The sequence below is a fragment of the Triticum urartu genome, chromosome 2A (assembly GCF_056163025.1).
Source record: "Triticum urartu cultivar PI428250 chromosome 2A, HENAU_Tu73, whole genome shotgun sequence".
In the NCBI taxonomy this organism is placed as follows: domain Eukaryota; kingdom Viridiplantae; phylum Streptophyta; class Magnoliopsida; order Poales; family Poaceae; genus Triticum; species Triticum urartu.
In genome coordinates, this window is record NC_141874.1 from 396,440,978 (window position 1) to 396,457,691 (window position 16,714).

The following is a 16,714-nucleotide window of genomic DNA, read 5'->3' on the forward strand; positions in this document are numbered from 1 at the left end:
TATCTTTCGAGAACTATATGTTTTAGTCCTTAATTTTGTGTCATTTTCGGTGCAGCATGTTAGTAGGGTTTTTAATTTTTCAGCCCTTCTGTGTGCGCAATGTACTTGTGCATCGGAGGGCACGGAGTGTTGGCTCGAGGAGAGCCCAGAGCCCAGATTTTCTTGTGAATGGCCTAAGGGCAGACTGTAACCGAATGATCCTTCATCGAATAAAGTCATAGTTCGATGCAAAAAAAGTAACCAGGTGCTAAGTATGTCATATACTCCTACAATATCTTTACAGTAGATAAGAAAACTGGTGTGACAAAGAATTTAAAAATGAGAGAGAGTATTCAGAGCATGGTTAATAGTATAGCCAACTACCTGCTATATGAAGTTGCCATGTCACATATAATCGACCTAATAGCCAACATGCATAGTAGCAAGTTGCTAAGAACTACTAGTACTTTATTAATATATGGTCCACCTTACACCCTCATATTGTTTATTGGAGCCCGTGCTACAGCTGGCTGTTAATCTGCAGCCCGCTTCTCTTCTCTGTCCTATTCTCTCTCATCCAACTCAACAAAAATATAATAGTTTAATTCTTACAGCCTGCTGACTATACCTTATTATACTTGCTCTTATGGTAATCAAGATAACACTTGGACCTACGTAAAATGTCCATCAACCAATGCATGAAAAATTTTAGTTGCTAAATAATTAAATTATTTAATGGGCTATAAGCCTATTTACATGGTACTTTTGTGTATATGGACAAGAGAGATAAAAAAGAAGCACAGAGCTCTAAGAGCATGGTTAATAGTATAGTGATACGTCTTCGTCGTATCTACTTTTCCAAACACTTTTGCCTTTATTTTGGACTCTAACTTGCAAGATTTGAATGGAACTAACCCGGGCTGACGCTGTTTTCAGCAGAATTGCCATGGTGTTATTTATGTGCAGAAACAAAAGTTCTCGGAATGACCTGAAACTTCACGGAGATTATTTTTGGAAATAATAAAAAATACTGGCAAAAGATCAAGACCAAGGGGCCCACACCCTAGCCACGAGGGTGGGGGCGTTCCTGCCCTCCTAGGCACGCCCCCCTACCTCGTGGGCCCCCTGGAGCTCCTCCGACCTCAACTCCAACTCTATATATTCGTGTTCGGAGAGAAAAAAATCAGAGAGAAAGATTCATCGCGTTTTACAATACGGAGCCGCCGCCAAGCCCTAAACTCTCTCGGGAGGGCTGATCTGGAGTCCGTTCGGGGCTCCGGAGAGGGGAATCCGTCGCCATCGTCATCATCAACCATCCTCCATCACCAATTTCATGATGCTCAACACCGTGCGTGAGTAATTCCATCGTAGGATTGCTGGACGATGATGGGTTGGATGAGATTTATCATGTAATCGAGTTAGTTTTGTTAGGGTTTGATCCCTAGTATTCACTATGTTCTGAGATTGATGTTGCTATGACTTTGCTATGCTTAATGCTTGTCACTAGGGCCCGAGTGCCATGATTTCAGATCTGAACCTATTATGTTTTCATCAATATATGTGAGTTCTTGATCCTATCTTGCAAGTCTATAGTCACGTACTATGTGTTATGATCCGGCAACCCCGAAGTGACAATAATCGGGACCACTTACGGTGATGACCGTAGTTTGAGGAGTTCATGTATTCACTGTGTGTTAATGCTTTGGTCCGGTACTCTATTAAAGGAGGCCTTAATATCCCTTAGTTTCTGCTAGGACCCTGCTGTCGCGGGAGGGTAGGACAAAAGATGTCATGCAAGTTCTTTTCCATAAGCACGTATGACTATATTCGGAATACATGCCTACATTACATTGATGAATTGGAGCTAGTTCTGTGTCACCCTAGGTTATGACTGTTATATGATGAACCGCATCCGGCATAATTCTCTATCACCGATCCATTACCTACGAGCTTTTCATATATTGTTCTTCGCTTATTTACTTTTACGTTGCTATTGTTATCATCACTACAAAATACCAAAAATATTACTTTTGCTACCGTTACCACTACTATCATATTACTTTACTACTAAACACTTTGCTGCAGATATTAAGTTTCCAAGTGTGGTTGAATTGACAACTCAGCTGCTAATACTTGAAAGTATTCTTTGGCTCCCCTTGTGTCGAATCAATAAATTTGGGTTGAATACTCTACCCTCGAAAACTGTTGCGATCCCCTATACTTGTGGGTTATCAAGACTATTTTCTGGCGCCGTTGCCGGGGAGCATAGCTCTATTCTTTGAGTCACTTGAGATTTATATATGCTTATCATTATGAAGAACTGGAAAGATCCAAGAACCAAGATTTATCCCTCAACTACGAGGGGAGGTAAGGAACTGCCATATAGCTCTGCACTTGATCCACCTTCTGTTTTGAGTAAGCTTGCGACACCTAAACCTGCTTCTCCTATTAATTCCGATATGTCACATATTATTGATGATGCCACTTCTGCTATGCATGATACTTATGATGAAACTACTTCTATGCCTGATACTACTGTGCCACTCGGTGAATTTCTTGATGAACAACTCGCTAGGGCTAGAGAGAATGAAATTATTGAAACTGATAATACTGATGAAAGTGATTATGAAGCCTCTCCTAATAAATATGAATTACCTGTTGTGCCTGAGGGCTATGTTATGGATGAAGAAACTAAAAAAGACTTTTCTTGCATGCAATGATAGAAGTGATCTTAAGAAATTATTAGCTAAGCTTAAACAAAAAACTCTGAATGCTAGAATGAAATATGATCCTACTTATGCTACTTCACCTATCTTTGTTACTGATAAGGATTATGAATTCTCTATTGATCCTGACATAATTATTTTGGTTGAATCTGATCCTTTTTATGGCTATGAATCTGAAACTGTTGTGGCACATCTTACTAAATTAAATGATATAGCCACCATGTTCACTAATGATGAGAGAACTCGCTACTTTTTATATCCTTAAAATATTTCCGTTCTCATTAAAGGGTGATGCTAAGATATGGTTTAATTCTCTTGATCCTGGTTGTGTGCGTAGTCCCCAAGATATGATTTATTACTTCTCTGCTAAATATTTCCCTACTCATAAGAAACAAGCTGCCTTAAGGGATATATATAATTTTGTGAAAATTGAAGAAGAGAGTCTCCCACAAGCTTGGGGGAGGCTTCTCCAATTACTTAATGCTTTGCCTGATCATCCTCTTAAGAAAAATGAAATACTTGATATCTTTTATAATGGACTAACTGATGCTTCCAGAGATTACCTGGATAGTTGTGCTGGTTTTGTTTTCAGGGAAAGAACACCGGATGAAGCTGAAATTCTATTGAATAATATGTTGACAAATGAAAATAATTGGACACTTCCTGAGCCAACTCCTGAGGCTATTCCTAAACCAGCTCCGAAGAAAAGGGGTGTTCTATTTCTCAGTCCTGAAGATATGCAAGAGGCAAAGAAATCCATGAAAGAAAAGGGTATTAAAGCTGAAGATGTTAAGAATTTACCTCCTATTGAAGAAATACATGGTCTTAATTTACTGCCTATTGAAGAAATATATGGTTTTAATCCATCACCTATTGAAGAAACACATGGTCTTGATAACCCGACACAGGTAGTAAAGGTAAATTCTCTCTATAGATATGATAAAGCTGAAATCTCATTTACTAAGTTTGCTAGCCCATGCTTAGATGAGTTTGATAAATATATGGTTAAGCAAGAAGACTTCAATGCTTATTTCGGTAGAGAATTAAAACACAGTGCTGCTATGCTTGAACACTTGGGTGATTATATGGCCAATGTCAAAGGTGGACTTAAACTTATTAGTAAACATGCTTCTATGGTTACCACTCAAGTAGAACAAGTACTTAAAGCTCAAAATGATTTGCTCAATGAATTGAATAGTAAAAATAAGGACTATGCTGTTAGAGTGGCTACTAGAACTGGTAAAATGACTCAGGAACCTTTCTATCCTGAAGGCCACCCTAAGAGAATTGAGCAAGATTCTCAGAGAAATAATATAGATGCACCTAGTCCTTCTAAAAGGAAGAAAAAGAAAAATGATAGGACTTTGCATGCTTCTAGTGAACCTATTGCTGAAACACCTGAGAATCCAAATGATATTTCTATTTCTGATGCTGAACACAATTTGGTAATGAACATGAAACTAGTGATAATGTAAATGATAATGTTCATGTTGATGCTCAACCTAGTAATGATAATGATATAGAAATTGAACCTGCTGTTGATCTTGATAACCCACAATCAAAGAATCAACGTTATGATAAGAAATACTTTGTTGCTAGGAAACACGGTAAGGAAAGAGAGCCTTGGGTTCAAAAACCCATGCCTTTTCCTCCCAAACCGTCCAAGAAAAAGGATGATGAGGATTTTGAGCGCTTTGCTGAAATGATTAGACCTATCTTTTTGCGTATGCGATTAACTGATATGCTCAAAATGAATCCTTATGCTAAGTATATGAAAGATATTGTTACTAATAAAAGAAAGATACCGGAATCTGAAATTTCCACCATGCTTGCTAATTATACTTTTAAAGGTGGAATACCAAAGAAACTTGGAGATCCAGGAGTACCCACTATACCATGCTCCATTAAAAAACCATGTTAAAACTGCTTTATGTGATCTTGGAGCCGGTGTTAGTGTTATGCCTCTCTCTTTATATCGTATACTTGATTTGAATAAGTTGACACCTACTGAAATATCTTTGCAAATGGCTGATAAATCAACTGCTATACTTGTCAGTATTGGTGAGAATGTGCCTGTTGTGGTTGCTAACGTTACTATTTTAACGGACTTTGTTATTCTTGATATTCCCGAGGATGATAGTATGTCTATTATTCTTGGAAGACCCTTTTTGAATACTGCAGGGGCTGTTATTGATTGCACCAAAGGCAATGTCACTTTTCATGTTAATGGTAATGAGCATACGGTGCACTTTTCGAGGAAACAACCTCAAGTCCACAGTATCAATTCTATTGGAAAAATTCCATCGATTATTTTTGGAGGTTTTGAATTTCCTCTTCCTACTGTCAAGAAGAAATATGATATTCTTATTGTTGGGGATGTGCATATCCCCGTTGAGGTAACCTAGTGTTATTCGAAAATTCTCCGGTTCCATGTTATTCGGAATGAGTTTGTTAACAAGACTTGATCAACCTTGTTAATGGATTCCATTTGATGATCATGAGATGGATGAATTTAGAAAAAACAACTCTCTGTACCATCTTTCTACTTTCTGTTATTTATATTAAATAAAATAAAAATAGTAATTTATGTCTGTTCTCTGATTATCCGTGCAATATAAAAATACCCCGAAAATAAAAGTTCTCCAAATGCCCTAAAATTTAAATATGAATTTTTCTGGAATATTTGAGAATATTTGGCACTGAGAACACAGCAGGGGGGCATCCACCTGGCCACGAGGGTGGAGGGCGCGCCCTACCCTTGGGCGCGCCCTCCTGCCTCATGGGCCCACAGTGGCCCTCCTCCACTTATTCCTGCACCCACACACTCCTTCTTCCCCCCACAAACACCATTATCCAGCTCATTTTGCTGCGATTTTCGATCTCCTTGCCCAAAGCACCTCTCACAAAACTGCTTTGGGGGATTGTTCCTTGGTATGTGACTCCTCCAATGGTCCAATTAGTTTTTGTTCTAGTGCTTTATTCATAGAATATTTTTGCTGCTTAGGTGACCCTATTCTTGAGCTTGCATGTCAAATTTATGTGGTTCCAAGTAGTTTTGATGCATGATATAGGCTCTAGGCACTTGTAGGAGTAGTTGCTATCAATTTTGTTGAGTTTGGTTCACTTTTATTTTGAAGTTACTAAAAATTTCAGAAATTTTTCAGAGGAAGAAATATGTTTAGGAAAATGTACCAATGTGGTTCTTCAAGGAAACAAGGATCCAAGCTTGCAATGCGTGATGCTGATGATGAGCCACCAAGGGACGCTCCAGTGCGGCCTTATGAATGGCCTTCAGAGGACTTCATGGATCGAGCAGGAATTAAGGAAAATTTAATGCATATTTGCGTAATGCTGATCTTGCGAGCTTCGAGGCAGAAAAGTGCCGTCAGTACAACTATCCCACTAGTTCCTTTGTGAGGAGGTTTGGATTTTCATCTTCACGCAATTCTCAAACTGTCCTGTTTGATCTTTATGAAAATTCTTATACTATGGACTTAGAGGATTTTACCACAGCTTGCAAACTTCCACAGTGGGGTAGTGCTAGTGAACCTCGCAAATCTGAATTTAGAGATTTTCTTACTAGTATAACTGTGGGAGAGTCTAGAGATATAGCACAAGCTACCATAGGGAGCATTCATTTTCCTGCTCTACATTATTTTGCTCTCTTCATAAGTAGATGCATTAATGGTAAAGATTAAGCATGTCACATGTGTGTCCCTGACCTCAGTATTATTAGGAGTGCTGTGTTAGGAGATAAATCTTATAATTTGGGAGCCATTGTTGCACGTAGGTTGCATCTTAATAGATTTAATGGAGATTTCTTTGGTGGAATTTATGCAACCCGCATAGCTAATTTTCTTGGTATAACCATACGTGAGGATGATATTGAGTTGCCCCTTGCTTATTTGGATTATGAGGCTATGGTTCGTCATCAGTTTGTTGAGAGGAACGATCAGTTCCTCCAGTACCGACTAATCTTTGACAGACGACGCACCTATCACGTCGCTCTCCCTGCTTCTACTTTCTTTGACTTTCAGGCAAAGGGGAGATATTTTATAACCAGAGAGGAGGCGGAAGAGTATAAGAGGAGGGCTGAGATAGCTCGCCTCCAAGCTGCAGCCCACGATGCAATGACTATTGCATCTCAGTATGACCCCAACTACAAATTTGGATATCCGCCAGGCCATCCGTGGCATTAGACCATCTTAGGCCAAAAGTCTAAGCTTGGGGGAGTACGTATTTTTCACCGACATTACATTCATGTTCACACACTTATTGCTAGATGTCGGTGCTTATACTTTTTCATTGTAATATCCATGCTAGTTTATTTTCTCTTTTTATGCTTTCTTCTTGTGTGTTTAATAAACATTAAGAAAAACAAAAAAAATAGTTGTAGCTTTTAGCTAGTTTTAATTTCCATGCTTGTAATAGTAATTAAAAAGAAAACCCAAAAAGATTTTATGTTCTTCTTTTTGCTTTTTGGGAGCTTTCCCGTGTAAATAGTTCTATTTTTTTTCTTTTCTTTGGGGGTCGATAGGAGAAGACCATGATTAAATTATTGAAGTGGCTCTTATATGCATTATTATTGATCTGACAAAAGAGCCCATATTGCCTTGTCTTCTCCTGTTTATTGAATGCTTGTAGATTCCAGCTTAGTCCAATGCACGTGCACTATTATTATTATCCACATCGTTCGGTCATGCAAGTGAAAGGCAATTATGACGATATATGATGAACTGATTAAGATGTGAGCAGCTAGTATGAACTCGACCTCTCTTGTTTTTGTAAATATGATTAGTTCATCGTTCCTGATTCAGCCTATTATGAATAAACATGTTTGTAATGACAATTAGAGATCATAATTTCTTATGCCATGCTTAATTAGCTAGGAGCTTATAATGGTTTACCTTGCGTGCCAACATGTTATTAAAATGGTTGTGATGTGGTATGATAGGGTGGTATCCTCTTTTGAACGATTCGAGTGGCTTGACTTGGCACATGTTCACGCATGTAGTTGAAACAAAATCAACATAGCCTCTATGATATTTATGTTCATGGTGCATTATATCCTACTCATGCCTGCATTCGGTGTTGATTAATTTTAATACATGTTCATGACTGTTGTCGCTCTCTAGCTGGTCGCTTCCCAGTCTTTTTCTAGCCTTCACCTGTACTAAGCGTGAATACTGCTTGTGCATCCAATCCCATAAACCCCAAAGTTATTCCATATGAGTCCACCATACCTACCTATATACGGTATCTACCTGCCGTTCCAAGTAAATGTGTATGTGCCAAACTCTAAACTTTCAAATAAATATCCTATTTTGTATGCTCGAATTGCTCATGTATCAACTAGGGCTGTCCGTATCTTCCATGTTAGGCGGGCTATTCTCAAGAGGAGTGGACTCCGCTCCTCACTCACGAGAAAGTGGCTGGTCACCGGGATGCCCAGTCCCATGCTTTATGCAAATCAAATCAAAATAATTGCAAAAAAACTCCCCCTGGGACTCTTGTTAGTTGGAGGCACTCGTTGTTTCGAGCAAGCCATGGATTGATGCTTGTTGGTGGAGGGGGAGTATAAACTTTACCATTCTGTTTTGGAACCGCCTTTAATGTGTGTAGCATGGAAGATATCGCCATCTCTTGGTTGTTATGTTGACAATGAAAGTATACTGTTCAAAATATTATTCATCTCTATTTCAAAACCGAGCTCTGGCACCTCTACAAATCCCTGCTTCCCTCTGCGAAGGGCCTATCTATTTACTTTTATGTTGAGTCATCACCCTCTTATTAAAAAGCACCAGTTGAAGAGCACCGCTGTCATTTGCATTAATTACTATCAGTTTACATTGAGTATGACTTGACTGGATCCCTTTTACCATGAATTACAATGTCTAGTCAGTCCTTGATCTTTAAAGGTGCTCTGCATTTATGTTTTACGGTCTCAGAAAGGGCTAGCGAGATACCATCTTGTTATATCATATTATGATTGTTTTGAGAAAGTGTTATCATCCGAGATTTATTATTATTGCTCGCTAGTTGATTATGGCATTGACATGAGTAACCATGAGACCTAAGCGTTATTGTGAATATGGTTAGTTTATAATCTTTGCTGAAAACTTGAATGCTGGCTTTACATATTTACAACAACAAGAGCAAACAGAGTTTGTAAAAGTTTTTCTTTATCACTTTCAGTTTGTAAACTGAATTGCTTGAGGACAAGCAAATATTTAAGCTTGGGGGAGTTGATACGTCTCCGTCGTATCTACTTTTCCAAACACTTATGCCCTTGTTTTGGACTCTAACTTGCAAGATTTGAATGGAACTAACCCGGACTGACGCTGTTTTCAATAGAATTGCCATGGTGTTATTTATGTGCAGAAACAAAAGTTCTCAGAATGACCTAAAACTTCACGGAGATTATTTTTGAAAATAATAAAAAATACTGGCAAAAGATCAAGATCAGGGGCCCACACCCTATCCACGAGGGTGGGGGGCGCGCCCCTACCTCGTGGGCCCCCTAGAGTTCCTCCGACCTCAACTCCAACACTATATATTCGTGTTCGGAGAGAAAAAAATCAGAGAGAAGATTCATCGCATTTTACGATATGGAGCCGCCGCCAAGCCCTAAACTCTCTCGGGAGGGCTGATCCGGAGTCCGTTCGGGGCTCCGGAGAGGGGAATCTGTCGCCATCGTCATCATCAACCATCCTCCATCACTGATACGTCCATTTTGCATCACGCTTTTATATCGATATTTATTGCATTATGGGATGTTATTTCACATTATGTCACAATACTTATGGCTATTCTCTCTTATTTTACAAGGTTTACATAAGGAGGGAGAATGCTGACAGCTGGAATTCTCGGCTGGAAAAAGGAGCAAATATTAGAGACCTATTCTGCACAACTCCAAAAGTCCTAAAACTCCACGGAATACCTTATAATAAATAATGAAAAATTCTCGCCAAAGATGAAGACCAGGGGGCCCACACCCTATCCACGAGGGTGGGAGGCGTGCCCCCTACCTCGTGGGTCCCCTGGTGGCTCTCCGATGACCATTTTCTGCTATATGAAGTCTTTCATCGAGAAAAAAACCAGAAGCAACCTTTCGGGACGAGACTCTGGCGCCACGAGGCGGAACCAATCTAGGGCTCCGGCAGAGCTGCTCTACCGGGGGAACTTCCCTCCCGGAGGGGGAAATCATCGCCATCGTCATCACCAACGCTCCTCTCATCGGGAGAGGGCAATCTCCATCAACATCTTCATCAGCACCATCTCATCTCAAAACCCTAGTTCATCTCTTGTATCCAATTCTTGTCTCCAAGTCCGGGATTGGTGCTAGTAGGTTGCTAGTAGTGTTAATTACTCCTTGGAGTTGATGCTAGTTGGTTTAATTGGTGGAAGATCATATGTTTAGATCCTTTATGCATATTATTACCCCTCTGATTATGAACATGAATATGCTTTATGAGTAGTTACGTTTGTTCCTGAGGACAAGGGAGAAGTCTTGCTATTAGTAGTCATGTGAATTTGGTATTCGTTCGATATTTTGATGATATGTATGTTGTCTAGCCTCTAGTGGTGTTATGTGAACGTCGACTACATAACACTTCACCATTATTTGGGCCTAGAGGAAGGCATTGGGGAGTAATGAGTAGATGATGCGTTGCTAGAGTGACAGAAGCTTAAACCCTAGTTTATGCGTTGCTTCGTAAGGGGCTGATTTGGATCCATATGTTTCATGCTATGGTTAGGTTTACCTTAATACTTTTGTTGTAGTTGCGAATGCTTGCAATAGAGGTTAATAATAAGTGGGATGCTTGTTCAAGTAAGAAAAACACCCAAGCACCGGTCCACCCACATGTCAAATTATCAAAGTACCGAACGCGAATCATATGAACGTGATGAAAACTAGCTTGACGATATTCCCATGTGTCCTTAGGAGCGCTTTTCCTTATATAAGAGTTTGTCCAGGCTTGTCCTTTGCTACAAAAAGGATTGGGCCACCTTTCTGCACTTTATTTACTTTTGTTACTTGTTCCTCGTTACAAATTATCTTATCACAAAACTATCTGTTACCACTTATTTCAGTACTTGCAGAGAATACCTTGCTGAAAACCGCTTATCATTTCCTTCTGCTCCTCGTTGGGTTTGACACTCTTACTTATCGAAGGGACTACGATAGATCCCCTATACTTGTGGGTCATCAAGACTCTTTTCTGGTGCCATTGCCGGGGAGTGAAGCACCTTTGGTAGGTGGAATTTGGTAAGGACAAATTTATATAGTGTGCTGAAATTTACTGTCACTTGTTACTATGGAAAGTAATCCTCTGAGGGGCTTGTTCGGGGTATCTTCACCCCGACCAGTAGAGCAAAGAGTTGCTCCTCAACCTACTGGACCTATTGAAAATGAAATTCCTTATGAGTATCCTTCGGGTATGATAGAAAAACTGCTAGCTAATCCTTTTACAGGAGATGGAACAAAGCATCCTGATGAACACCTAATATATGTGGATAAAATTTGTGAATTATTTAAGCTTGCAGGTATACCCGATGATGTTGCTAAGAAGAAGGTCTTCCCTTTATCTTTGAAGGGAGACGCATTGATATGGTATAGGCTATGTAATGATACGAGATCACGGAACTATAGAAGATTGAAATTGGAATTTCATCAAAAGTATTACCTTATGCATCTTGTTCATTGTGATCGCAATTATATATATAATTTTTGGCCTCGCGAAGGAGAAAGCATCGCTCAAGCTTGGGGGAGGCTTAAATCAATGTTATATTCATGCCCCAATCATGAGCTCCCAAGAGAAACAATTCTTCAAAAAATTTATGCTCGGCTTTCTGAAAACAATCGCACCATGCTCGATACTTCTTGTGCTGGCTCTTTTATGATGAAGACTATTGGATTTAGATGGGATTTATGTTGGGGAACGTTGCAGAAAACAAAAATTTTCCTACTCGTTTCACCAAGATCTATCTAGGAGTTCATCTAGCAACGAGTCATCAGATGCATCTACATACCTTGTAGATCGCGTGCGGAAGCGTTCAAAGAACGGTGATGATGTAGTCGTACACGACGTGATCCAAATCACCGATGACCAAGCGCCGAACGGACGGCACCTCCGCGTTCAACACACGTACGGGACGGGAGACGTCTCCTCCTTCTTGATCCAGAAAGGGGGAAGGAGAGGTTGATGAAGATCCAGCAGCACGACGGCGTGGTGGTGGATGCAGGGCGTCACAGTAGCAGGGCTTCGCCTATACTACGAGAGAGAGACGTAACGGGGAGAGATGGAGGCGCCAGGGGCTGGTGTGTCAAGTCCCTCCTCTCCCCCACTATATATAGGAGGGCCAAGGGGGGGTGGTGCGCAACCTAGGAGATCTGATCTCCTAGGTGCGGCGGCCAGGGGGAGGATTCCCTCCCCCCCAAGGCACCCAGAGGTGCCTTCCACCACTTGGACTCCTCCCCCATGGAAACCCTAGGTGCATGGGCCTAGTGGGGCTGGTGCCCTTGGCCCATGTAGGCCAAGGCGCACCCCCTACAGCCCATGTGGCCCCCCGGGACAGGTGGCCCCACCCGGTGGGCCCCCGGGACCCCTCCGGTGGTCCCGGTACAATACCGATAACCCCGAAACTTGTCCCGATGGCCGAAACAGCATTTCCTATATATAATTCTTTACCTCCGGACCATTCCGGAACTCCTCGTGACGTCCGGGATCTCATCCGGGACTCCGAACAACATTCGGGTTACTGCATATACATATCTTCACAATCCTAGCGTCACCGAACCTTAAGCGTGTAGACCCTACGGGTTCGGGAGACAAGCAGACATGACCGAGACGACTCTCAGGTCAATAACCAACAGCGGGATCTGGATACCCATGTTGGCTCCCACATGCTCCACGATGATCTCATCGGATGAACCACGATGTTGAGGATTCAATCAACCCCGTATGCAATTCCCTTTGTCAATCGATATGTTACTTGCCCGAGATTTGATCGTCGGTATCCCAATACCTCGTTCAATCTCGTTACCGGCAAGTCACTTTACTCGTACCGTAATGCATGATCCCGTGACCAGACACTTGGTCACTTTGAGCTCATTATGATGATGCATTACCGAGTGGGCCCAGTGATACCTCTCCGTCATACGGAGTGACAAATCCCAGTCTTGATCCATGTCAACCCAACAGACACTTTCGGAGATACCCGTAGTCTACCTTTATAGTCACCCAGTTACGTTGTGACGTTTGGTATACCCAAAGCACTCCTATGGTATCCGGGAGTTACATGATCTCATGGTCTAAGGAAAAGATACTTTGACATTGAAAAACTCTAGCAAACGAACTATACGATCTTGTGCTATGTTTAGGATTGGGTCTTGTCCATCACATCATTCTCCTAATGATGTGATCTCGTTATCAATGACATCCAATGTCCATAGTCAGGAAACCATGACTATCTGTTGATCAACGAGCCAGTCAACTAGAGGCTCACTAGGGACATGTCGGTGTCTGTTATTCACACATGTATTACGATTTCCGGATAACACAATTATAGCATGAATAAAGACAATTATCATGAACAAGGAAATATAATAATAATGCTTTTATTATTGCCTCTAGGGCATATTTCCAACAGTCTCCCACTTGCACTAGTGTCAATAATCTAGTTACATTGTGATGAATCGAACACCCATGGAATTCTGGTGTTGATCATGTTTTGCCCTAGGGAGAGGTTTAGTCAACGGATCCGCTACATTCAGGTCCGTATGTACTTTACAAATCTCTATGTCTCCATCTTGAACATTTTCACGAATGGAGTTGAAGCGACGCTTGATGTGCCTTGTCTTCTTGTGAAACCTGGGCTCCTTGGCAAGAGCAATAGCTCCAGTGTTGTCACAGAAGAGCTTGATCGGCCCCGACGCATTGGGTATGACTCCTAGGTCGGTGATGAACTCCTTCACCCATATTGCTTCATGTGCTACCTCCGAGGCTGCCATGTACTCCGCTTCACATGTAGATCCCGCCATGACGCTTTGCTTGCAACTGCACCAGCTTACTGCCCCACCATTCAAAATATACACGTATCCAGTTTGTGACTTAGAGTCATCCAGATCTGTGTCGAAGCTAGCATCGACGTAACCCTTTACGACGAGCTCTTCGTCACCTCCATAAACGAGAAACATTTCCTTAGTCCTTTTCAGGTACTTCAGGATATTCTTGACCGCTGTCCAGTGTTCCTTGCCGGGATTACTTTGGTATCTTCCTACCAAACTTACGGCAAGGTTTACATCAGGTCTGGTACACAGCATGGCATACATAATAGAACCTATGGCTGATGCATAGGGGATGACGCTCATCTCTTCTATATCTTCTGCCGTGGTCGGACATTGAGCTGAGCTCAATTTCATACCTTGTAACACAGGCAAGAACCCCTTCTTGGATTGATCCATATTGAACTTCTTCAATATCTTATCAAGGTATGTGCTTTGTGAAAGACCTATGAGGCGTCTCGATCTATCTCTATAGATTTTGATGCCTAATATATAAGCAGCTTCTCCAAGGTCCTTCATTGAAAAACTCTTATTCAAGTAGGCCTTGATGCTGTCCAAGAGTTCTATATCATTTCCCATCAATAGTATGTCATCTACATATAATATGAGAAATGCTACAGAGCTCCCACTCACTTTCTTGTAAACGCAGGCTTCTCCATAAGTCTGCGTAAACCCAAACGCTTTGATCATCTCATCAAAGCGAATGTTCCAACTCCGAGATGCTTGCACCAGCCCATAAATCGAGCGTTGGAGCTTGCACACCTTGTCAGCATTCTTAGGATCGACAAAACCTTCCGGCTGCATCATATACAATTCTTCCTTAAGGAAACCGTTAAGGAATGCCGTTTTGACGTCCATTTGCCATATCTCATAATCGTAGAATGCGGCAATTGCTAACATGATTCGGACGGACTTTAGCTTCGCTACTGGTGAGAAAGTCTCATCATAGTCAACCCCTTGAACTTGTCGATAACCCTTAGCGACAAGTCGAGCTTTATAGATGGTCACATTACCATCCGCGTCTGTCTTCTTCTTAAAGATCCATTTATTTTCTATGGCTCGCCGTTCAACGGGCAAGTCAGTCAAAGTCCATACTTCGTTTTCATACATGGATCCTATCTCGGATTTCATGGCTTCTAGCCATTTTTCGGAATCCGGGCCCGCCATCGCTTCTTCATAGTTCGAAGGTTCACCATTGTCTAACAACATGATTTCCAAGACAGGGTTGCCGTACCACTCTGGTGTGGAACGTGTTCTTGTGGACCTTCGAATTTCAGTAGGAGCTTGATCAGAAGTATCTTGATCATTATCATTAACTTCCTCTCTAGTCGGTGCAGGCACCTCAGGAACATTTTCTTGAGTTACGCCATTTACCGGTTCAAGAGGTAATACCTCATCAAGCTCTACTTTCCTCCCACTTACCTCTTTCGAGAGAAACTCTTTCTCTAGAAAGGACCCATTCTTGGCAACAAAGACCTTGCCTTCGGATCTGAGGTAGAAGGTGTACCCAATAGTTTCTTTTGGGTATCCTATGAAGACGCATTTTTCCGACTTGGGTTCGAGCTTTTCAGGTTGAAGTTTCTTGACATAAGCATCGCATCCCCAAACTTTTAGAAACGACAGCTTAGGTTTCTTCCCAAACCATAATTCATACGGTGTCGTCTCAACAGATTTCGACGGAGCCCTATTTAAAGTGAATGCGGCAGTCTCTAAAGCATAGCCCCAAAAAGATAGCGGTAAATCAGTAAGAGACATCATAGACTGCACCATATCCAATAGAGTGCGATTACGACGTTCGGACACACCGTTACGCTGAGGTGTTCCAGGCGGCGTGAGTTGTGAAACTATTCCACATTTTCTTAAGTGTGCACCAAATTCGTAACTCAAGTATTCTCCTCCACGATCTGATCATAGAAACTTGATTTTCCTGTCACGTTGATTTTCAACCTCACTCTGAAATTCCTTGAACTTTTCAAAGGTTTCAGACTTGTGTTTCATTAAGTAGACATACCCATATCTGCTCAAGTCATCAGTGAGGGTGAGAACATAACGATAGCTACCGCGAGCCTCAACACTCATTGGACCGCACACATCAGTATGTATGATTTCCAATAAGTCGGTTGCTCGCTCCATTGTTCCTGAGAACGGAGTCTTGGTCATCTTACCCATGAGGCATGGTTCGCACGTGTCAAATGATTCATAATCAAGAGACTCTAAAAGTCCATCTGCATGGAGCTTCTTCATGCGTTTGATACCTATGTGACCAAGGCGGCAGTGCCACAAGTATGTGGGACTATCATTATCAACCTTACATCTTTTGGTACTCACATTATGAACATGTGTAGTAATACGCCCGAGATTCATTAAGAATAAACCATTCACCATAGGAGCATGACCATAAAACATATCTCTCATATAAATGGAACAACCATTATTCTCAGATTTAAATGAGTAGCCATCTCGAATTAAACGAGATCCCGATACAATGTTCATGCTCAAAGCTGGCACTAAATAACAGTTATTGAGGTTTAAAACTAATCCCGTAGGTAAATGCAGAGGCAGCGTGCCGACGGTGATCACATCGACCTTGGAACCATTCCCGACGCGCATCGTCACCTCGTCCTTCGCCAGTCTCCGTTTATTCCGCAGCTCCTGATGTGAGTTACAAATATGAGCAACGGCACCGGTATCAAATACCCAGGAGTCACTACGAGTACTGGTAAGGTACACATCAATTATATGTATATCAAATATACCTTTGGTATTGCCGGCCTTCTTGTCCGCTAAGTATTTGGGGCAGTTCCGTTTCCAGTGACCCTTCCCTTTGCAATAAAAGCACTCCGTCTCAGGCTTGGGTCCATTCTTTGGCTTCTTCCCGGCAGCTTGCTTGCCGGGCGCGGCAACCTCCTTGCCGTCCTTCTTGAAGTTATTTTTACCCTTG